Source organism: Filicampus tigris, chromosome 3 (genome assembly GCF_054856515.1).
Source record: "Filicampus tigris isolate MCC_2025a chromosome 3, RoL_Ftig_1.0, whole genome shotgun sequence".
Taxonomy (NCBI): Eukaryota; Metazoa; Chordata; class Actinopteri; order Syngnathiformes; family Syngnathidae; genus Filicampus; species Filicampus tigris.
Window position 1 is genome coordinate 24,846,280 of NC_141219.1, and position 24,981 is coordinate 24,871,260.

The window sequence follows — 24,981 nt, forward strand, 5'->3', positions numbered from 1 at the left end:
CAAACAAAGAATAATACAGTATATCAAACAAAAACAACTGACACACACACGCGCACAGCGTGGTGATCGGTGAAATAAAAACAATATGGCGCACATCATTTTTTTCACTTACTCGGCTCTGTGTCAGGAGTGTGGCACCGCCGTGTGACATGGTACAGGTTAAATCCATTCTTGACGCCGTTTGGCTGACTCGGACCGACTGGGACCATGTGGGTCCATTAAATATGACGGGAACTCGTGGCGGTTAAGCGATGCCCAGCTCTGGGTAAGTACGTCATCTCATTTGTGATATGTATTTTAGTGTTTTTAAAAAAAAGTATTTTGACATAAATTTCGACTTTAACGGTGAAATCCGACACAAATTCTGGTTACATCGCCAGCGTAGGAACGGAACTTGTTCATAAATTGACGACTTCCTGTATATTGAAAATTTCCCCACTGTGGGATCAATAAAGGCATTCTTATTCTTATTCTTATCCTTATTCTTATTCTTATTAATGTCACTCACCACAGGAATAAAGCAGTCTGTTTCCTCCTCGCTCCAAAAGTGTGTCCCCGAGCTTCACCATGATCGTTTCCCTCCGTTTGTGTATTTCCGGCGAGTTGCTTGCCGGACGTATGAACTTATACCCACGTCTATGTGTGTCTGTATACACACTGGGTCCTTTTCACCGTGGAGACAGAAATTAATGTGAAAACGCCACAGAGAAATCAATATATTCATATAATCAAGTTAAGATCGCTACGGCAAAGATGATGAGCATGAAAGTACTTCCTGTACTACACAGACCAAGATTCCTTGCAGATAAAGCAAGAGCATGCGCTGAACATAAATCAATGCCACATTCGAAAGAGGTAAACCGATTACATTTACATGACATCTAGGGTCTTATTTGGGTTTTTAAAACACCGAATAAGATCACATTTGGTTTTTTTTATGTGCATTTACATGGCCTTTAAAAACCTGAATACTGCCAATATTCGGGTTTTAAAAGTGTTATTGACTGCATCCAAACATAGTCATTTTGACTCAGGTCCAAAGAACCACTTCACTCATGTTATCAGTAAATAAAAAGTATCTATGGAAAGTATTTGTTTGCAACCAACGTGTTGGTCTAAAAGGGATGTCTTGCATTGCAACTACATTTTTAAAAATGTAAGCCTTTCCAAAATTGGGGCCAGCATTACTGTATGTAAAATAGTCTACATGGCCAAACAGAGACATGCGGTGGCGAATTAGGAGGTACAATGTTTGAGGACAATGCCAGCAATGATGAGCTCAGGCATGCGGCCATGGCCAGGTGGCGTTTCAGGAGATAGTGCCAGAAGATGAAACCAGCTCAGTGTCAGCATTTTAATTTGATCTGCCATGTGCACATATGTCTTTAATGTCTGCGGGGAGTCCCTTATCCATTGATGTGTTTCCTTGACGGTCTGTAGTCGTACAGATTTGCACTGCAGGCTAATCTGTAGTGAGTCGCATGCAAACCTGCACCAAGTCGACGCTACTTTGAGTGATCTCGTCTCCTCTGATCCCTGGCCCTCAGATGCCCACTGCATGGCAATTTTGAACATTCTTTGTAGTAGTTTCCAACATGCCCATAAGGGGAATGGAGGGTAAAATGTCAGGCAAAGCCATACCAAGAGTGGAAATTGTTGGCTGGGGAACTGCAGCCACACTGCATACTGGCTTGAATCAAACATACTGACATTGACAAATTACATGAGCATCAATTTAGTACAGTGCAGGAAAATAAAGTAACATAATTTGATTCCTGAACATCCCGCGATATGTGAAAAACCGTGAAGTAGAGGTTTATTTATTATTATTATTATAATTGTATATTATATTTATTTTAAAGTTTTTTGAGGGGGGGAACTGCGCATCTGTTATGCCGAACTGCTTGGTGTCCCACCATTTCTTCCCTGTATAAAACCGTCGCTGGATTTAGGTGTATGTCTACATGCGCGCCTATGTAAGTCATTCATATGCAGTAAATGGTTAAATTCTGACTGCATTTGGAGTTGTTTGCGGATGTTACAAACTTTATTTGGTGAGCTTCTGTCTGAGAAAGAAAATTCTTGTTTAAGAAATTTCATGCATAGGCATTTAACAAGTGTGCCACAAAAACATTGTAATCTGCATTAAATTAAAAATGCATGCCCAGTAAAGACATTTAATTCGAGACAATAAACAACAAACAGCAATGAATGCATCTTTTGAGTGAGTCACGCCAGTAATACAGGTCGCGTGTCTATTCAGTGTCTGTGCAATTTCACCATTTGAGTTGTGTGAAGAGCCCTACAGAGCGCTACGTTGACGATGGACTTGTCGCTCCTCCTTTCTCTTCCACTCAACAGCCTACCCACATTAACTCTCCAGCCCATTCAGCTGTGATTAGAAAAGCCTCTCAACTCCAGAGTTTAAAATCATTTGACCATAATGAATTCCAATCACTCCCTTCTCCTGCCCTTTGCTCCCACTTAAATTCGAGGACCTAGAACAATGAGTAGAATGGAGAGACAAAGAGTGGACGGCGGTCAGACAATAGTGCAGTTTTAGAGGGTTAGAAGAGAAATTAAAGCTGAATCGTGTAGTGATTTGACCTTAAAGTCACAGCTTTGATGAATTGTGTAATACTGACTTGAAACAGTGACACATCACATACTTCATTGGTCTATAATATCAGAGAACTTGTCATGTTTGGTCTGTGTTGGTTTTGTTTTTTTTAGTTTTGTTTTCTCAGTATTTCTGTGTCTGTCTCATCAATGATTATTATGTCTACCTGTGTGCATTCCACCCCCTTGTCTTAGCCAATCATCTCCCTCCTACCGTGTGTGTCTCGTCCAGGTGTTTCTCGTTGTCTCGTCCAGGTGTTTCTCGTTGTCTCGTCAGGTGTTTCTCGTTGTCTCGTCAATATGCATGTATTTAAGTTCGTAGATTTCGTTCAGTCCTTGTCAGGTCGTTGTCCCTGTCATGTTGTTTTGCTTCCCCTTAGTGGCGTGTGTTGTTTCCTAGTGTTTCTTTGTTAGTTTGAGTTTTGGGTTTTTTATGCTGTTATTCTTGTTAATAAATCCTGCCTCCTTGCATTTGGGTCCTCCACCCTGCAACCTTGACAGAACTAGCTGTGACACTTCTCCTGTGTGTTAGTATTAGTATCAGTGCTAACATTACTTAATAAATAGTTTTGCCAAAACCTCCTTTCTCGGATTAGGTAATTCTCTCTCTGATAAGTTTATTTATTTATTTATTTATTTTTTATGTAACTCTTTAGTTCTGCATTAGTTGAGTTCACAGTTTCTTGGCCTACAGGGGAGCCACTGTGATGTGGAGTTGGGTCTTAGTTGTTGTTTCTTAGATGTCCTTGTTTGTCTTGCTTTGGTTTAGTTGTGCTGAGTAGGTCTGGGCGGATCGATCCAAATATAGATATTATCGCCCAGTGCCTCCTGCTACCCTCTGAGTCTCTGCCTAAAGGGAGTGACTCAGGCACACTTTTCGTCCCTCCCTGGCAGAGAGGGCGACGGGAGAGTGAGAGAGCGGCCAGAACCTAAAGCAATATAGAGCCAAACAAGAAGCGGAGCGCGGTGTGGATTTTTTTTTTAAACGACAGAAAAGGACAGTGCCAAGTGTGATTTGTGCAATAAAGTGTTCCGCTACTGTGGTAACACCACAAATTTACACAAACATATGAAAAAAAACTCACCCTACAGCAGGGGCGGAGCAATGGGTGGGCCTGGGTATGCACAGGCCCACCCAGATTGACAGACTGCCCACCCAGTGAGATTCATGAAAAAATTGATATTTTTCAAACTTTAATAAATTAAATGATTTTTTAAAATTTACATTTCGTTGTGTTTTCTATTTTATTGAATATCAAGCATGGCATAGTTGTGGTTGTCTCCGGAGGATCTGAACATCATATTATTCAGTTTTGTCATTTTATTTGCATATACGATTTGCCGGGACAGGAAGATTGTGCTCAGTGAGAGAAATTTCCAGGCCCACCCATTAGTCACATTCTTGCTCCGCCCCTGCCCTACAGAGAGCAACGAGCTGCAAGATAAGGTGAGGGAGGAGAGGGGGGTCGGGGGGATCCCCAAGCCAGAACATCCCTGCGGACATTCACAACGTACTCTGGCAGAGGCTTTTCATCCCAAAAAATCAACAATAGTTGTTGTAGTAGAAGTATTTTATTTTTTATAGTGTTAAAGGTTTTTACATTGTATCATCTACTCTATTTGCACTTTCTGACTTTATTTTCAAAATATTGTGCAATGGAAGGTATTATAGTTGCCAACTTGATATTGTTATATTTGTATTTTCGTTACATTGCTGCTTTTTTTGGTTTGACTCTCTTGACTTTTGTTCTGAAACAGTTGCAGTAGACATATTTTATTTTTTTATACTGTTAAAGTTTGTATTGTACTTATTTCATAAAAAATAATATATATATATATATATATATATATATATATATATATATATATATAACATTTCCAAGCAAAAAGTATATTGTATCGGGCGATACTACCCTGTATTTACTTGGTATCGGATCGATACCAAAATTCCCAGTATCGCCCACCCCTGGTGCTGAGCAATCTGTGCTTTGTGAATTGAATAACCGTTTCATGTATCTCTTTGGACAAAATTGTTTGTAACTTGATGAGTAATTTGTTTAGTTTTATCTTAAAGCTTTCAACGGTATGCAGTACAATACCATACAATAAAATTTTATTCATATAGCGCATTTCATAACTGCTAGAGCTGTAACAAACAATACAATAAATAGAACTAAAACAATTAAAAACCCAGATTAGTTGAATTTTACTTGGAAAATACTAGTAAACCGGTTACCTTGGGGGGTGAAAAAATACAAACTAATGAAAGAGGAAAACTTACATCAATTCAACTCAACATTTTCAGTAGTAATCAGAGCTTCTCAAGGATATGGAACATTTGCATTGAAGTGTAGAACGACAAAATATCTTGGATAAATAAACATATAAAAATTCAATTAAAAAGACTTAGTCTCTATTTTTTTTCCAACAATCAACAACACATATACATACAGTACTATCTGTAGTGGAAGAATAAACGTATTTCTTTTATTTCCTTCCTATTCTCCTTCCTTCCTGAAAAATGTGAATTTTCCCATTTTGAAAATATTAGGAACATTACAGGACTATGCGTGTTTTGCTGTATAGAATGTTGGGTTTGTAATAGGTAGCAAAGATGTTCACAAACAGCTTTTCTTGTTGCTAAACTGTCCATTGTTTGCTGTCACAGCAGTTTATATGTTTCACACAATTAACAGACTGTCGAAACTGTCCAAAAATACGTTAATTCAAATTCACAACACTTCTAGACCAGCAGGAAATGACACAGACTAGTCCTGAGGGGTCGATCCAAGATGGCAGTAATCAGTGTGTCCACGTATTGGGTTGTCCATTTGCCAGCCAATCACTGAGCCCCAATTCCTTTTGAATTAGAGTTGGGGTGTGGTTAAGACTAAAAATATACATTTTTAATCTTTTAAGCTTACATATATTAGTGTACCCAAATGAGTAAAGTATGCTTGGCTTGGTAGGTGGATAGATAGATAGATAGAATAAAACATTCAACTTTCAGATCTGCTCTGCTCAAGTACACAGCCTCATCATGCTGAAAACGCAATGTATTTTTTTTTACTGTGCATTTTTTTTGTTGCCGCATTACTAATGCGACATAGGTCTTCCTGTTGTTTTGCGGGGTTCCTTCATCACAACGTCACAGTGATGATGCTGACAGTGCTGTGGTGATGACCTTTCCCTGTTGCCATGCCATGCTCCCATGTCCCTGTGGCCAGCAGTACCCCTGTCACCTACAATCAGCGCCACACTTTGACCACCAAGCTGCTCTCCCAGTCGACACAAAAAGACACATGCAGGTTGTGAATATCCCTGCTTGTGATTCTTCCAAGTCTAATGTCAATTCTACTCCTCCTTGTGGGTTAGAATAGTACAAAGGAAAATGATAAACAATAGTGCAATAGCCATGCTCTAGTCTTTTTTTCTACTGTCGTGTAGAGAAATGTATTGAAATCCTTGCAGTAAATTGTTTCTTTGGTGGCTGTAGGTGTGCAATGATACGGAAGAGGATTAGGGCCAGTGGGGGGAAAAAATAGGTTGGCAAGATTTTCACTTTTATCTCAGAATTCTGACTTTAAAGTGAAAACTCTGACTTCATTCTCAGAATTGTTCTTTAAAGTCAGAATTCTGAGAATAAAGTCAGAATTCTCACTTTTCAGAATTCTGAGAATAAAGTCAGAATTCTGACTTTAAAGTGAGAATCTTACCAACTTTATTTTTTTCCCCCCACTGGTCCTAATCCTCTTCCGTACAATGATCATCAGTCCAACTCACATGAAATTGTAATAAGCACTTACCTGTATTTCTGGCTTCACACACCAGCAAACATGGATATTAATTTCACATTGTTTTATTATTGTCTTGTGTTAGTTCGCAGTGGTGTATGACTACGTTTCATCATACAGACAGCCGTTTCTGAGGCTGTATAGTCACTTCCTGTATACGTTTTTAGTCACTGATATTTTTATTTAGGTAAGTAGGCTACTTGAGAAGCAAAATATTAACAAAACATCTCATTATTCTTACTATTATGCGGAGTTGTGTTGTAATGTGCTACATGTACTCAAGTAACTTTTGGGGTAAATTGTACTTAAGAGTAAGTTCAATGTGACACTTTTTTACTTGAATATTTTTGAAGAAGAAACACAGCTTTTACTAAGTATGAGCTACATTCTGCTCACAACTTTTCTTTTTTTTAAAATATACATATTCTATTATTTCATATTGTGAGGTGATATTGTTGGGAAGTATTTGAATTTGCGTATTCTTATTTTGGTATTTTCGGGGTCGGCCATTTTGGCTTGTGTCGACTGAAAATGACATCACAACTACTCACAATGACCAATAATGGCTAAGATTCAGAAAACAGGTCAGCTGTTCCTTTGAATGTTGCTGCCATATTGAACTGTGCGTAATATTCTTACGTAAAGCTTGGTCAAGACTAACCCAAGACTAACCTATGCAGGCACCTTTCCTAAACATTTGTAGAATTCAAACGATCCTATCCTCCAAATACTTCTGGTTGATCTAACCCGGATAGGATAGGTAAGGAAATTTCCTAGGCACAAACAAGAGTTCGAAGAGGCCCACTGTTTTGTGAATATTTAGGTTACAGTTTTTTACCTTCCCAGTCAGAAATGTTTTGTTGTTTTGGCCTTGGTTCAACCTGAAGCCTTTTCATTTAGTGTTGATGGAAACTCCGAAATGGTAAATAGTGGAAATAAATCACTTTCACTAACAAACATAATTTTTTTTTTTTGGGGGGGGGTGGCTACTTGGGACTTGAGGAAGTTGGGGACCCCAGATTCATGATATGTCCAAGGCACTCCTAGGCAGGGTATAACAGGTGAAACTGACACGTGTCTGCTACACTGTTGAACTTTTAGGTCTAACGGCTGCTAACAGGCACGCTTAGATGCCCACACTATGCACACACACACACACACACACACACATCAGACTAGGAGGATTACGGGGGTATTGAGCCATGTATATGGCTTCCTGATGTCAGCACAGAGGGTGACACATGTCAAACTGAATGTGTGCATTGAGGTTGTGTGCGTGTTTGTGATGTCTGACTGAGGCTGACAGTCCAACCACCACATCCTCCAAGGGCACGGTTGTTAGTGAGGAGTGCCGACATGAATAAAACACACACACACTGCTTTGCTCGTACCAAAAAAGTAAATGCACTTGTACAAAAGAAATGAAGCATGCTGCATGTTGTGGAAGTTCAAGTGAGGATAAAATGACCCATGTTAATCAAATTACTCTTGATGATGAACCTTTTTAAAATGTTATTGCTGAGGCCTGTGGGTCTTTTAAGGTCGTACAGTGTATGCATGCTTCTCTGCTACAGCACATGGCCATCTGTCCAGCGTATACTATAAATCTTTCTTTTGAGCTTCTTTCTAATTTTAAAAGGAACTCCTTTAGAAGCGTAGATAATTGTTCACTTGTTTGAAGACAGAAATGTCTGTGTTCCCCACTCTGGACAAAGAATACAAAATGTAGTGCTAAGACTATGTGGGCGTATGTGTTTCCAGTGCTGGGCATCGCCTAACCGCCACCAAGTTCCCGCCTACATATTTAAACGACCCACGTGGTGCCAGTCCGTCCCTCATTCGCGACAGCCAATCGCCGTCAAGAACGTAATCTTTACGTCACACGCAAGCGCCTGACAGGTAGACTCGCCGCCAAGCAAAGAACAAATATAAAACAAAAATAACTGACACGCACACTCAGGGTGGTGATCAGTGAAATGTAAATAATATGGGGCACATATTGCATCTGTCTCTGGGACCGCAAGGTATACAGCACTGTTTAATTTTTTTATTCTTTCCTCACTCGGCCGCGTGTCAGGAGTGCAGCACTTGCGTGTGACGTGGTGCAGGTTAAGTCTGTTCTCGACAACGTTAGGCTGTCTCGAACCGACTTGGACCACGTGGGTCCTTTAAATATGCAGACGGGAACTCGTGAAGGTTGGGGGATGCCTAGCTCTGTGTTTCTTGCAATGTTTGTGACAACAGATTTGCCTGTAATTGTGGCACCATATGCAGCTAAAGAGACCGAATGAAAATATTTGACAAACTGACTGCAGTAGTCTAAATCAGGAAGTTGGCATGAAGGTTTTGATAAAGACTTTATTAGTCTACTTGGTGCCTTGATCAGGTTGATTATTAAACATTATATTGGAGTTCTATTGCTTGCTCTTTTTGGGGGGGTTGCAATTGTGTGTATGTATAAAAGAGCTGCAGAATTTACAAATGAAAATGAGTATTCCTGACTCATTGAAATACAATGAATGGGTAGTGTGCTTATAACTGTAAAGCAGACTCAGTCAAATTTTAAATGTGGAAAAAAATGTTGCCAACCACTTCAACAGACCACAGGAAATCTTGTCATTTGATGTTAGTTCAGAGGTCTCAATCATGAGTTCCCTATAGGCCATTTGCGGAAAAAAACAAATGGCAATCACTCCTGCTTGGGACGGACATCACACGAGACCAGTTGTTCCATACTGTGCAAAAGCAGGGTTTTTCCTTTAATTCCTTATCCCTGCTGGCTAGCACTCATACGTGCTTAAGCATGTGTAGGCCTATGCCATGACCGCGGGCCTCTCACGCTATGACTTCAACTTTACCTTTGTGGAATAATTTGATTCATTCTTAAAATGAACAGATTTAATATAATGTTTTTAATTCAATTCCAGCAATCCATCATCCTGCACCCACACAAGAGTTACCAAAGATGGCCATATCTGATACGTAGGCTTCGTGTTAACGTCTATCATATCATATATGGGCTATTCTACTAAATTGGTTCAAATTCAGAGTTGGAAAATGTGTGAAATTTGTATTTTATTTCCGGAAAAATTTTATTGTTTTCATGTTGCACAAATATAGTAAAGGTATAGTCAATTCACAAATAGTATTTTGTAGCTTTTCCATAATATCTTGCCTGTCCCTAAAATGTGTCACTGCCGAAGAATAAAAATAATTCTACTTCCCGATTCATATTTTTTTCCATTCCCCCCTCTACAGAGTATTTTTATAAATTAATATATCCGGTTTTGACACTAAAACCAATCAAAATGAATTTTTAACAGAATTGAATGACTTTTTCCGAAATAAATCAAAATTGATATGCTATTTTTCATTGTAAAATGTAGAAAGTTGATCATATTGACTTCAAAAATCATCATTAAATGAAACAAACATACCCTTAAACAATTATTATCAAAAATTTAATTTTTAATTTTTGTTAAAACATCAGTCATTTCAGTAGTGACCATATTGTTGCTGCTGTTGCAGTAAAACTTTGTGTGAGGGTAGCATTATAATCACTTAACTAGTTTTCCTATAGTTGAACTTTTAACGTGTATTATAACTAATGAAACAAATGTTTTTTTTCCATTTTCTCCTGCTATGTGCTGTACTCAGGTTCGCAGGGGTACTGCCGGCGCGCAAACAGACACAAGCAAGTTGCAGCTGTCTGTCACAATTGGGGAAATGCCATTATTTTGAGGGCAATACGTCACAGCAACATATTGCTTAAAAAACGGAGCTGGTACATTTTTGGAACTGTATAAACTTTGAATTATCAACTATGAACTGAACTTTGAACTAGTTTGTGTAGAAGATGAACCTTCCCAACACTGATTGTAACAGTCCTGGACCTACTTCAAGTACATTACCATACTAATTTTCTATTCTTTCTGTGACTTTTTCAAATATCCACAATGTATATATCCAATCCTGAAGTACTGTGTTGTTTTGTACTTGCACAGAAACAGAAGATGGGTATTTGATTTCAGCGGTGGAACGGTGTTAGTGTGCCTGTTTGTGTGTGTGATGTGTGTGTGTGTGTGGTAGGGGGAAGACAGAGAAGGGAGGGGGGAGAGTGCGAGAGAGAGACAGAGAATCATTGGTTGCCTGGCAGCAGTGGTGCTGGCTTCATTAACCTCCTAATGACAGGCGCCTTAAGAGGCGCTCTTGTCTCTCCCTTTTTTTTCTCATCCTTTATCTTCAAGACACATCTCCTACTGATTGCCATCTCTCAATAACATGAAAAAAATTCCATCCATTTGTTATACTTCATATTCTTTGCAGGAGTCTATCCCAGTTGGCAAGATGGCGCGCTCCTGCTGGAAAACCAGTCAATCACAATAACTGACAAGACATGGATGAAGGAGTTTGGTTTGAATAAATGACTGACATGCACGGTGTCCTGAACTCAACCCAATAGAACACCTTTGATATGAATCAGATCAAAAACCGAGAGCCAGGCCTTCTCATCCAACACCAGTATGTGACCTTACAAATGTGCTTCGGGATGAATGGTCAACTCTTCTGGGAATGCTTTCCACAAGGTTTAGCTGACATAGCTGCAAAAGATGGATGGATGGATGTCATCTTAAACCCTATGGATTAAGAATGTTATAGCCTGTCTGGGGCTTAGTGCCTGCAGGGTCACTTCCCTTGAATGCCTGTGTGTGTGTTATATATATGTACTTGTCCGTACTGGAAGAAAGGTATGTTTTGCTGCATTGTGAATACAAAAATATTAGTTAAAAAAAAGAAAGAAAGTTACGTCACAAAGCTTTACTGTATATGCAAGTCAACTTAGGTGAGCAAATGTAGAAAGAACAGCTATACAAACTAACATGCCTGTCATGAACCAAGTCATTTCAGATGCCAGTTTCTTTGACTCAAGTTGTATGTGGTCATTATTTGCATACATTTGGTGGTCCAGATTGTCAAAATCATTAGCAAATATTAGCTTGCTTGGATCATAATCGTCTTGCTAGGATAGGGCTAGTTGCTAGGCGCAGAATTAAGTGTTCTTTTGTGTGTGTGTGTGTGTGTGGGAGGGGGGGGACGTAATGTAAGGACGGCAGCGCTTTAAAAGGATGAGGACGGACAGTGTCGGAGGATGATTATTTTTATGACTAAGGAGGGTTGAGGACAGAAGGGTACCCAGGTTGTGGATGGAGGACGGACCGGCAAAAAAGGGTAAAGGCCCTATCTTTGGTTGTTTTTCTTGAGAAACAAAACATTTTATGATAAACACAAAGCGGCATTTGAGGGCCAAGCAAGGAAAATTGATCTAATCTAGGTAACCATATGTAAGTATGTTTGTATGTATATATGTATGTATGTACAGTATATGTTGTGTATGCAGTAAGATCAATTTTAGCTCGACCTTTTGTGTGCCGACTCACTGTTTTAGTTCAAGTATAACTTGCTGGCATTAGATGTACTATGCCAATTCCACGTCTGCTTCTAGGTACCGGTCGAGGCGGTCCGCCAGGCCAGCCCAGACAAGATGGCCGACACGGCGAAGAAGCAGGGCCTTGTTAGACAGTGCAGCTGAGGAGATCTGCGGAAAGGGCACGGCACACGTCCAGAGTGGGACGGTGGGGGGCGGGCGGAGGAGTCGACCGGGAAGAGGAGCGCCAGCTCTGGCCGAGCTGCTGTGCACCCGTGCCATGGCTTTGGTGGCTGGGGGGGAGGGGATTGCGCATCGTGCACATACATTTTTCTTTTTGTTTGTGCTTCTTCCGCATGCGAATTAAGCATCTAAATTCAGCATCGCCATTTTAAAATCTGAACAATTCTGGGAGAACCAGAATGTTAGTCCAACCCACATGAGTATCTGTTCAGTGATGCACTTCTTCAAAAAATTCTTCCTCGTAAGGGTCACTTAGTATTAGTTCCACACTGTCCATACGTAGTAGAGAATGTTTTAGGTCCATGTTTCTATTCACTCTAAGAAATTTGGCTGAAAGTTCCCACTACACAAAGTTTTACAGAAAATGTAACCATAATAGTATGAGAGAAAAGGACAAGAGGGGAAAACAAGTACTATCTCTTAAAAACCATCTGGCGAACCTTTTTTGGACTGCAGTCCAAAATCATAAATAAAAATGGCGAGATGGGGTTCAGGAACATACTTGAAAACCAAGGAAGCCATCTCTGAGAATCTATTCTCCAGAGCGTGGCATTTTACAAAACATTTACAGCCCATTTATCGCCTCCCACCTACAGTTGGTGTACTCTTCCGCCGCCCGTCCATCCGCCTTTTTGTCATTGAAAAATAGTATTCAACAATAGGCCGGTCCGCCTATGATTTTAAACGGGCTTCCCTTAGCGCTTCCGACTACCAACTTCGGCGTCCATCATAGGCAAAGCGCTTTCTGCCTTGACAAAAATAGACTGCTGGCTCTGGTACCGCCCACCAGAACTTTGGAAGCGCATTTGATTGGATGAAGAATGATCAGGGTGAAGCCCCACGTCTCGTAGGCACTGCATGGAGTGCACGTCACTGTTGACAAGATGACATGGAAGTGGTAATAAAATAGTTTGAAGTAGTTTGGTTCAACTGTTGATGTGTGCACTTCCACTGGTATGTGGTTTAGTTCGCAGCTTTGTGTAAAAAAAACAAAAGCATAACACATCCGGCATCGATATCAGATCAGTATGGCGATATTTGTTCCAGTATTACTTGGTATCGGATCGTATCCCAAATCACTGGTATCGCCCACCCCTATCTGTTACATTGGTTATGATACAGCTCTAAATGTGCTTGCTACTTTCTAGCTTAGGTGCAACGATAGACAAACCATAATAGCTTTTGAAGATATTAGCAAAATAAAGTCATCACCAGATAACACAATCTTTATTTATAATAATTTCAGGATGAAAGTTGTGTGAACTCTTGTGCCCCAAGAAGTATGTACCTATGCAAACAATCTGCATTGTAACCATAATGCCAAATGTTCTATCTTTCCGGTGCTGCTTGTAATGATATTTTGCGCCTTCTGACTGTACTCCATTTATATCAATCCACTTTGTTCTCCATGTGCAAACACAATGGATTGTGTTTGTAACAACTCACCCACACTCAACTGTGTGATATCCAATTCTTTGCTCCTCTGCTCTTGTTATCTTACCCTGCCTTCTCCCATTCCATTAGTAAGGGATTTTCAAGGTCCTGGAAGCAGAAGCCCATTTCCTTCACTTTCCCTCAGTGGCTTCATCAACAGGGTTCAGGCGAACAGCCTCAAGATAATGTTTTTAATTCAATTCCAGCAATCCATCGTCAAGCACCCATACAGACTCAAATAGGGAGGGGTGTCATTATGCATGCGTGTGCACCCATGCAGGACCATCTCTAACCTCAGGGTTTACATCTGGCAGCCCATGATAAGAGCGACCAAGTATCACACCATGCCCAGTTGTAACCCACCAATCACAAGCACAAGTACATAACCACATATACAATACTTATACAACCACAGTGGTTGAGGAAAAAAAAACACACGCATCATTGCTTCCACCAAGGAGGTTATGTTTTCATGTGTGGGTTATTTGTTTGTTGCAGTTGTTGATATAGTAATAGGGACTTTCCGCTCGCCCCACTTTAAGAAGAGATGAAGATGTCATCTTCAGTCGACACAAGTGACAAAATGGCCGCCCCATGAGCTAGCTAAAAACGGGTGGATTTCTCATACTCCACAAACGCAATATTTAATCAGAATGCCGTGTTTCAACTAGTGGGCTTGCATAGAACATATTCTGAAAAGAGTATGTTTGGGTTGACCTCCCTGTTAAAGGCAGACAAAGATGATGAGGACGTGAAGATAAAGAAAGTTATGAAACCGGCACAGTATGATGTACATGGTGCACTCCCTTTACCATTTTAATCAAATAGGATAATGGATGGATGGATGGATTTTTCATCTGATGGACTTTGATGTTTACTGACGGAGGTTAAAATAACATGACGGACTGTACGACAGAAAATTACAGTTTGTTTCGAAAAAAATGACAGATGACGGCAAACTTTAGTAAAATGACCACCTCTGGTATCATACGTGTACAATGTATGATCAAGTAGAGAAGAATAGAGCAGGCTTGAGGCGCAAAAAAAAATACAGTCGAGGGATTACAGTATTAAAGAGCAAAATGAGAGTGAGTTTCTTTGCTTGCACATAAATGTAAGCAAGTCAGGCAGGCAGTCAGCCAGCCAAACAGAAAAGGAGCATCCATGACATAGTGCGTGACACTATGTTGTGACACACACACATGCACGCACACACCTTACAGAACAAACACACCCTCTGTCGGCCCAGATGACTATCATTACCCAGCTAAATACATCTGGCCTTGGGAGCAGGACATACTCCCATGGCTTCCCTCTGTGATGATGAGATTTTTTTTTCCCCAAACCTTTTTCACGCTCTACCTCCTGCCCATTACTCCCCCACCCTGTACGCATGCACGCACAAATACATGGCACAGACGCAGGCAGATATAAAGGTGGACAGCTCTGCATAGTGTTCTCCCTCTTCTTGAGGCTAATGATTACAACAGAACCAAAAACAATATTCACTGCTGAACACACTCATGCAAATTTACTTCTATTTTCTACCTATCTATTTCGTGTATTCTAAAATAGTCTATCTCTCCGGGTGTCTTCTTTGCAGATTAGTAGCCCATACATCATCACTTTTTGAGTCAAAATGCTGCAGGCATTGAGACAGCTGTGTGCAAAAAAACAAAAACATTTTGCTTGCAGGACCGCTAAGGACACAAATAAATGACGGTATTCACACACAAGCATTAAATTATGTACCACATAGACATTGACAAGGATGGAATTCTAGCTCTTATGCTAGTGTTAGTGTTAGTGTTTTGTGTAGCATGTGAAGGGAATGAAAAATATAATATGGATATTGTATTTTCCAGACTATAAGACGTATGGTGCGGCTATTCTGTGGATTTTCTTCCACGGCTAGGGGCGCTCTAACCAGAATTACAATACAATTGCCATTAACAGGATGTAACTGCAGGTGGAGGAGTTCAACAGGCGAGGGCGCTATGCACTAGGTTATTGCATTAGGTGGTATGTAGTATGTAGTAGAACAATAAACGGTCGACCTTAACTGACAAACTGGAGCGGCAGCGGGCAGTGAAATGACGATAATTACTGTTTACTTTGTCTTTCTGTTCTGTTTTAATCAGCAAAGTTGCTGCCGTGTTAAAAGGTACTGTTCGGTAAGAATCTGTTCAGGTACACATATGTACATTTACAGTTCAAAATTGTTCTGTAAATATATGATTTTTCAACACAGAAGACGACTTTATGGGTTTCGGCGAAGATGATTAAAGTGACTAGGGATTTCAAACACAGGAGGAATGAAGATAAATAAATACTGTTTATTTTCTCTTTATTCTGTTTTAATCAGCAAACTTATTGCCATGTTAAAAGGCACTGTACATAAATGTACATTTGCAGTTCAAAATCGTTCTGTAAATGCAGTAAATATGTCCCTTTTCAACATAGATAGGTGAGGCTTATACTCTGGAAAATACGATATATCGAATGGACAGTTCTGATAGAGCACTACTCCTAAACTGCTACCCAAACATATTTTTTTTTCAGAATATGTTCTATGCAGGGCCACTAGTTGAAACACGGCATTCTAATTAATACTGCGTTTGTGGAATATGAGAAATCCACCCGTTTTTAGCTAGCTCATGGGGCGGCCATTTTGTCACTTCTGTCGACTGAAGATGACATCAAAGTTGCTCAGGGCTCAGATAGTGACCAATCATGGCTCACCTGTTTTCTGAAGCTGAGCCATGATTGGTCATTGTACAGTACATCCTTGAGAGTAATGAGAGCAAACAACTTGTCCCTCAAGAATTGGTGTGTTGCCTTAAGATGAGCCAATAATAATAAAGTTTCACCTTTGATTTCAAGTCCCTCACTAGCGTGGTGCATCTCTTTCTTCACACATTCAGTAAATAACACCCTAATTGCGATTTTCGTAGTAACAACAGAGCAGACAAACAGGTTGCTTGCAGCAATGCACAAACGATCAAATAAATAGATGATTACATTTGTAATAAATGAATGCGTCATATTGGACCATGTCGAGGTGCCACTCAAGACACTGGCATGGCGAACGAGAGAGAGGGGGGAGCCTTTGGGAAATGGTGGAGGTGAGGAAAGGTTAGATTGTGAATTATTCATGACGGCAGCCTCATCTGGCCCTCTTCAGATGGATTCATTATAGGGGCTGGCCAGGAAATATAAGAACTGTCAAGAAAAAACATCAGCGACACAGTGGATAATAGCATAATAGCAAGTGAACGCTGTGTATAGACGGGGTGTGCGTGTGTGTGTGTGTTACACCAGCTCCTGCCCTGAGCAGTAGTGGAGAGGTGACCCTGCCACGGTAATAATGTGCTGAGGATTACAATTTGATGGAACCAAGCCACAAGGGTTCTTTCCTGCCCACTCAAATGACAGCTTGTTGCAGCTGGGACTGTACGAGGACCACATGATACACACACACACACCTCTCTCCGGCTCGCTTGCTCACGCTGTCGTTCAACAAACGAAACATGTTTCAGGAGGTACAAAGCAGAGCGAGCGACTTAATGTTATGAGTGACTAGAAAGGAGAGAAGCTCGATGTGTACAACTGAGATAAACGGAGTCATCATGTAAACACAGAGAGTTGTAGAAAAAGCCAAAGAGCTTGAAAAAGTGGTCGTACAGGCAGTATAGTTTAAGTGGAGTGTTTGACTTAAGACGTACAGTATCTGCCGCCTGAATTGTCCGTCTGCAAAGCTTTGTGGGCCAACAAATGCTGCTGCCTTGCCGAGGCGAAGAAACACCGTTAATAAACACATCTGAAAATGCTCGAAGTCATTATTGCACATCCCTTAGTCTACAAAAGTGCCAGGAAGCTTCTGCAAATGAACATTTCACCTCCTCTTTGATTACAAAGGTGTTAATCTCACTTGTGCATAGAGATGTAATCCTCCTGTCTCTCTGCTGCCGTAGTAAACACATCCAATTAATTAGAAAAATGTGATAGTGTCATTGAGGATAATTGTTTTGTAACGCGCTGAGAAAATGAGAACGAGGCAGTCAATCAGACAAGATCAGAACAGAGATGTTCAATGACTGGCTGGAAAAGCCATATGTCATTACTTTACATCCAATTTCACCTCTCAACGGTCAAGTAAAAATCCAGGGGGTGGGGGGTTGGTGCGAGTGAAAGTTTAGTCCATGGACGGCCGTTTAAAAGTAGAGGCTGACCAGCCTGTGGACGGGTACTATTTTTGACAAAAATGACGGACGACGAAAGGGTACCCTCGCTGCTGACGGATGACGGACGTTCAATTTTTTGTAAAATGCGCAGCTCTCGTTCATATTCATTCAATTATTCTAATCATATTTTTCTCAATGCTAACTCTCTCTGTTATCTCAGTTGAAAACTGCCTTTCCATAGCCTTACATCTTGAAGCAATGTGTCCTGCTTTTCTTTTAACTGCTTGCATAAATGTTTCCTGAGAGGAGTTGTTGACACACTTATGTTTGATTTTAGTATCAAACTGCTTGTGGCGGTTCACTCGGCTCATTTCTGTGTACACAGTACTGCGTGGGTACAGTTCCCTCTCATTTGCGGTGTAAATGCCAGAGCTTGGCACTTTACCCTTTTTAGCCGGTCCGTCCTCCGTCGGTGACCTGGGTACCCTTGTGTCCTCATCCCTCCGTCCTTATTCAGAAAAATAATCATCCTCAGAGCCCGTCCGTCCTCGTGCTTTAAAAGCGCTTCCGTCCTTTTCAGTCCGTCGGTCCAAACTCGGCTAAGGGTTTGTTGTTGCGGTCAATTCCCCTTGGTAATGCTCGATGCCGCCACCGCTGCAAACTCTTGGTGCTCGTTCACATGTTTCATTCTCAAATGTTGCATCAGGTTTAACGTATTGTACCCGGCCACTTTGGTTTCGCCTCTTGCAACATTCGCTCTAGCTGGAGTTTCTATGTAGTTACATATCACCGACATTGTATCGCCTATACCCCAAAACCAAGTGTTTATTATTATTTATAATTATTATTATTCATCCATCCATTATCCGAACCGCTTATCCTCACAAGTGCCGCAGGCGTGCTGGAACCTATCCCAGCTGTCTACGGGCAGCAACCCTGAACAGGTTGCCAGCCAATCGTAGGGAACACATAGACCAGGGGTGTCAAACTCATTTTTTATCTGGGGCCACATCGTAGTTATGGTGTCCCTCAGAGGGCCGTTATGACTGTGAACCTGTATAAATTTATGATTGCCTTATATGATCACATATACACAACAAATTGATGGATAGCTAGTTTTGAAATTAGAAGCCGGTAAGTACTTGTTTGCTCAATTATTTTTCCATTTATTTTAAAGGGGAGGATTGGTAACAAAACATTGCAGCTTCTAATAACTCAGTGCTGTTAAAAGTGACAACAGTTTGCAAGAAACGTGAAGTTGATGCACATGATTTGCCTTCGCGGGCCACATAAAATGAGGTTGCGGGCCGAATCTGGGCCTCGGGCCTTGAGTTTGATATCTGTGACATAGACAAACAACTCATTCACACTCACAATCAAAGGGCAATTTAGAGAGTCAAATTAACCTAGCACGCATGTTTTTGGAATGTGGGAGGTACCCGCAAAAAAAACAGCGCAGGGAAACATGCAAGATCCACACAGGTGCCTGTAACCGAACCCTCGACCTCTGCACTGTGAGGCAGATATGCTGACCAGTTGACCACCGTGCCACGTATTATTATTAGTAGTAGTAGTATCTTCTTCAATTGTAATTATATCATTCATATCAATGAGTAGCACTTGCACCTGTTCATTTTCGTTGGAAAAGAAAATCTAATGAACCTGCCAATGTACAGAAGCTGAAGGATATATGTATGTACCAAGATATGCAAATGCCCATGTGTAGTATACTAGATTGTGAGCACGTTATCTTAGCATCAATGGAACTAACATACAGTACGTATATATACTTTAAGGTTTTAGATGTGAACCCACAAAAATGGAGTCCACAGTAGCCTTTTTCTTGAGAGTGGATGATTTTGCCCCTGAACCTCAACATTGAAATGTTGCCCTTGCTACACTCTGCCAACTACATCTTACATATTTACATATTTCTGTAGTCCTGAAGAATTGGGAACACAAATCAACTGCTTCATCACTTTTGATGGTGTTAAAAAATACATTTAAAAAATTGTAGTCATTTACATAAAACCCCTTCAATATGTGTTGTGCTATTTATTGTAAATGTCAATAAATGCAAATGTGTTAGATTCAAATCCAAATATGGAAGACAACCAGAATCTGGAAAAAGAGAAAGCTATCTGACACCCAGAATGTGTGAGTAAAATACATTTTGAATTCAGAAGGCCTGGTGAGTAGCAGTGAAGAGAATTTCACTCCTGATTGGGTCCATACCAGGGAGACAAATATAAGAAGCCCTTAAGCCCTTGTAATCAGTAAAGAAACAGACAAGGCCTGCTTGTTTCTACCTTCTTAAGCCTTGGTGGAGTTTGGGGTCCATTTCAAGTCTTGGAGCAGGCGCTGCCAAATGGCAGAAGACATCAAAGTATTCTGCTGTTAGCTTTCTTGCCGACTCACGTCAATGTCGCAGGGATTAGCATTAGCATAATTGAGGTTTATGTACAGACGCTTAGTGCAAGACCTTGATGGATCACTATTCTGGAATGGTAATGTGTGTTGTGTAATGTGGATTTTGAACACATTTTATTGAGGACTATAAACAACTCCCCACAAAACCTATTATACTGAGTAGAATATGTGTAAACAGACAAGCAGCTACTCTACATGAGTGTTGTACGGGATAACGGTACCAGTACCGTACCATGATTTTTCAGCGTCAAAAACGGTTCGATACCATTTTGTTTTAACACCGGTAGCTTCCTTACACACACATACGTGACATAACACCCACGAAATATAAATAGAAAGAAGCCTAAAACGAAGCCTTTCACCGAGTAGGCTGAGATTGAATTTGGCCGCCTTGCGGCCACGTCACGCGTGTGAGGGCCGATTAGTGGGCTGGACTAAAATCCACTTCCGGCCATGCTGAGTCCAGCCCTCCTTTAAAATTTGTCAGTCGCCACCCCTGCCGCCCGAAAAATAGGCATCCAGCTGGGCCGGAGGGGCCGACCGGTCCGGCCCCGGGACGGACTGCCCAGCTCTGGAAACAACACGTCTTTCCGCATTGTATTTTTTGATGACTTTTTGAAAACCTGCGATGCACTGAGGCCACGAAAATCAAACCGTGAAGTAGCGAGGGTTTACTGTAAATTATTACCATTTCATGTCAATTGTAAATTTGGCTGTGCAACTGATAAAGTTTGGGCCAGCAGAAAAGGAATTTAAGCCTCTGATGGCACACCAGAGCATTATAAATGTATTTTCAGAGGCTATTTTTAGACAAAATATCTTTACTGTTATTAACTTCGTCAAAAGTGGCTTGTGATTTTGCAACACTAGGAAATAAACGGGTCCCTGTTCCAGGGTGACAACAGTTGAGAATTATGGAGTAGACGACTTTCCTCAGAGGACTTATTGCAAACTTAAATTATTTCAGTAGAGATTCACAGTCATTGCTTAGCAAAGGCAATTTCAGTATCTCAACATGTATGCGGTAATTTATTTCCAAGGTTTAAGTGGAAGATAAAATTACTAACTACATTCTTTAAAAGGATGATCTCATTTGGAAGCAGAATAATTGCTTTCAGGACTTTGGTGTGAATGGCAAATGTTGCACTTGTGCCAAGGCAGCTGTCAGTCTTTTCGCCTCTCTTGGCTCGATGTGGTTCAGCTAGTGGAGGGTAATTGTGTGCTTAAAGTTCGAGATGAACTAATTAGCGGGTGCATGGAAAGCACAGCTCATTAGTGGGTGGGAAAAGGGACTTGTGCTGTTATGGCTCTGAGGGCTCTCCTCTACATCTTTTCCCAGCACAGAGAGAAGGCTGCTTTATAAGACTTCATTAAAAATATCTCAGAGAGCATGGAACGTCAAAAGTAATGAGCAATAGATGAAGAGGGGTAGACAACTGATCAAGTAAGGCAACTGTATTGTATACAAGAGGTGTACACATCCACAAAATCCCAAAAGTGATCAGATGAACATATCGTCTGCCAATAATGATCAAGAGCAAACAGGACTCACTTTTACTCCACAACCAAGAATGTTGACTATCAATTTCTTAAACAGTACATACAACAACCGCAAAGCATGCAATGAGACTAAATGCTGCCTGAATACGGAGTAAGATAGCTGTCAAAAAGGCATATGCGTGATTAACGATTCGTATCCGTAATAGTAATAATTTGTGAATACAAATTAAAATTGTGAGGGTTTGACTTTTCTTGTGAGTACGAATAAAAACTGTGAGTGCGTTGTTTTGTGAATACGACTCTCGCTTCTACCACTACGAATCTTCACCACGCACGAATTGCCAGCTGAGGATACGAATCACTTTGTGAGAGGACGAATCTGCACAACATGCAAATTAGGATGACGTCACGCAGGCCACAAGCAGGTCGCAAGGGGAGCTAATAATAATAGCACATTATTATTGAATTATTTTTGAATGTGTGTTTGGTTGTTTTTTTTATTTTAGTGAATATGGCATAATTGTGGTTGTCTAAGGAAGATCTGAACTTCATATTATTCAGTTTGACATTTTATTTGAATATATGATTTGCTGGGACAGGAGGATTGTGCTCAGTGAGAGAAATGTTGAGGCCCACCCTGATTTTTCCAGGTCTACCCATTAGCCACGGTCTGGGTCTGCCCCTGGTGGCACCGTTTTAGCCACTCAAAAATCAGAAAAAATGAAATAGTTTAATAAACCAGTTTAATGCTATATCTCCACAAGTGAATAGGCTACTACATTGGTCTTAGTTTTTGCACATCTTCAGCAATTATCTTGCATCATGTATTTAGAAACAAATCTCTGTAATTACGTTATTGGTTCTTTAAAACATTGCCTGTAAAGTTTATACGGGTGTGGTGACAATTGGCGATGGAACAGTTTAATGCAAATGATTAGTCTCAATGAAAAAAAAAACATTTTCAAATCCAAACAAATTAAATATAGTACACCTACAGATCAGATTGTTTGACTTCTGAAGTTCCAGTGTACTATGTTAGTCTGTTTACCTCATAGTTTTTGTTGTTGTTTTTAAATATGCTTTTTACCAAATTACCATTGATATTGTTTCCAGAGATAGGAGAATATCCCTTGTAATGTGCTGCCAAATACCTAAAGTTTACCTTAAAAGATTGTGGTCCCCAATAGCTAATAGATCATATGCCCTCATGTCACAATCCATCACACTTATGACTCCCCCACACCACTGTGGGAGGGCACCGTTAATCTGGATGGATGACTGCAATCACTGCCAGTCGGGGGACTACAATATGAGCCTCTCTCTCCTGTTTCCTCCTCCATCTTGATGCCCTTTAATGGCCACTTAATGTGGCTGACAAATTTACAAGGCATTTTAAAATGACCTCGTCAGCCACTCAGCTGAGGGTGGGAAAGAGAGTGAGAGGATGCGAGAGAGAGAGAGAGGTGGGGGGCAGCTCGTGTCCAATCTCATTTTCTACTGCAGACCAGTGCGATAAACATGCTGGATTTATAACAGAGGTGTGTTATAGCTCGTGTGCGTGTGTGTGTGTGTGTGCGAGCGAGAGAGAGAGAATGAGAGTGTGTGTCCAGTACAAATAATTCATCCTGAATACCTGTCGGCGTGAGTCACGACACCCGAGAATTCCTGCGTTTGAACACATCCAATTAATTGGTGGCTGCCTGCCACCCTTTCTGACTCTTTTATTTCTCTCCCTCTCTCTTACACACACACCATCTATTTTCTTTTTTTTTTCCCATACTCCCCTCACCGTCCCATACGTTTATTTCCCGCATCCTACGCTCCCGCCCTTCATTCTGTCATATTTTTCGTCCCGCTGTCTATTTTAATAGCCCATTTATGGATGGATGATTTAATGCCGGCTATCAAACCTATCACTGTAATCACATCGGTAATTAGGATTAATTAAAACAGCCTGATGACTGCCACTGAAAGCAAATCATCCACAATTCTCTCTTGCTAAATGTCCTCCCCTGACTTTGCATTCAGTTTACTCACTCAAGTCCTCCGACAGCCAATCAAGTGCAAATTCTCTACCCAGCTCTTGTCGGGTCATTAATTAAGCTCCCGAAGCACCTAATGATTAAGATAACACAGCAATCTAGTGGTGAATAGCCTCTTTCCTCTCTGCTCTTCCTACAGCTTTCCATTATAGGGCCCTTGAGGTGTTACTCAATCTTGATGAAATGCACACGATTGACAAATCAGTTACATTGACCTGGGGCTTATTATCTTGCTGCATATTCATGTGCTGTGTATTCAAGGGCGGAGTGTTTTCTAATCAAAGTCACGGAAAGTGATGAGGGCAACGTGGGAGCTCTAGCGCAGCATGGTGGCCCTGCTACCCCACCCGCCGTGTCCCCCATCTCACCCAGCGTCCCCACTGTAAATAACATGCATCATTCATTGGATTGAGCTCACATTTGTGTGGATGCAGCTGGCAGAAACGTGTGTGTTTGCATGTTTGTGTGTGTTTCGATCATGTGAAGGCTGCTTCAAGGGGCTTGGACAAATGGAGGTACCACATGGTCAGACCAGATGTTCTGTTTTCGTATGTGCATAGCTCATCAAAAACCAACAAGCGGCGCCACTATTGGACCCCTGCAATGCTCTGGGGCCAGCCAGCCCATCTGCTTCCTTCCTGACAAGCCCGGTGCATTGTGGGTCCTGGCTATTTCCAATCTCTATTCCGATGAGAGGAAGGTTTGGTTGCTGAATGAAAAACATTCATGGACCCGTACATCAAGATTTGAACGCAAAACTGACCTTATATCAGTTGCCCACAGTCAATCATTTCAATCACAGAACTTTACCAAGGCAATCCATCCATACTACTTATCCTGTTCTTGAGAGCGGGTGTGTTCGGAGCCTGTCGCAGCTGACTGCGGGCGAAAGGCACGCTGGTCACTAGTCCGGTCGTAAAGAACCATTCACTCTCACATCCAGAGCTACGATGTGCTCATAATTCATTGGTTGTGTAAAAAGTCATATATTCCCCCCTGTAGATGTCAGTAATGAGGTGAAGTGAATGATAACTCCCATTTGAAAGCTAGCTTTTTTTCAACTCAGGTCTACATATATATACGTATACAGTATATATCTAAATAACAGAAACAGCCATTTGCTCATAATATTTAAATGCATATGCATATACAACTTCATACTTAGCTCACTGTGATTTGTTTAATCTCACCTATGGGACAGATGGGAAACTTTTTAAAAAAAAATAGACAGATTAAGCAGTCGGAAGCCAATTTTTTGCGTCAATGTATTGTCTATCATCTATTTTCGTGGTGAGGCTTCAATGGCCGTG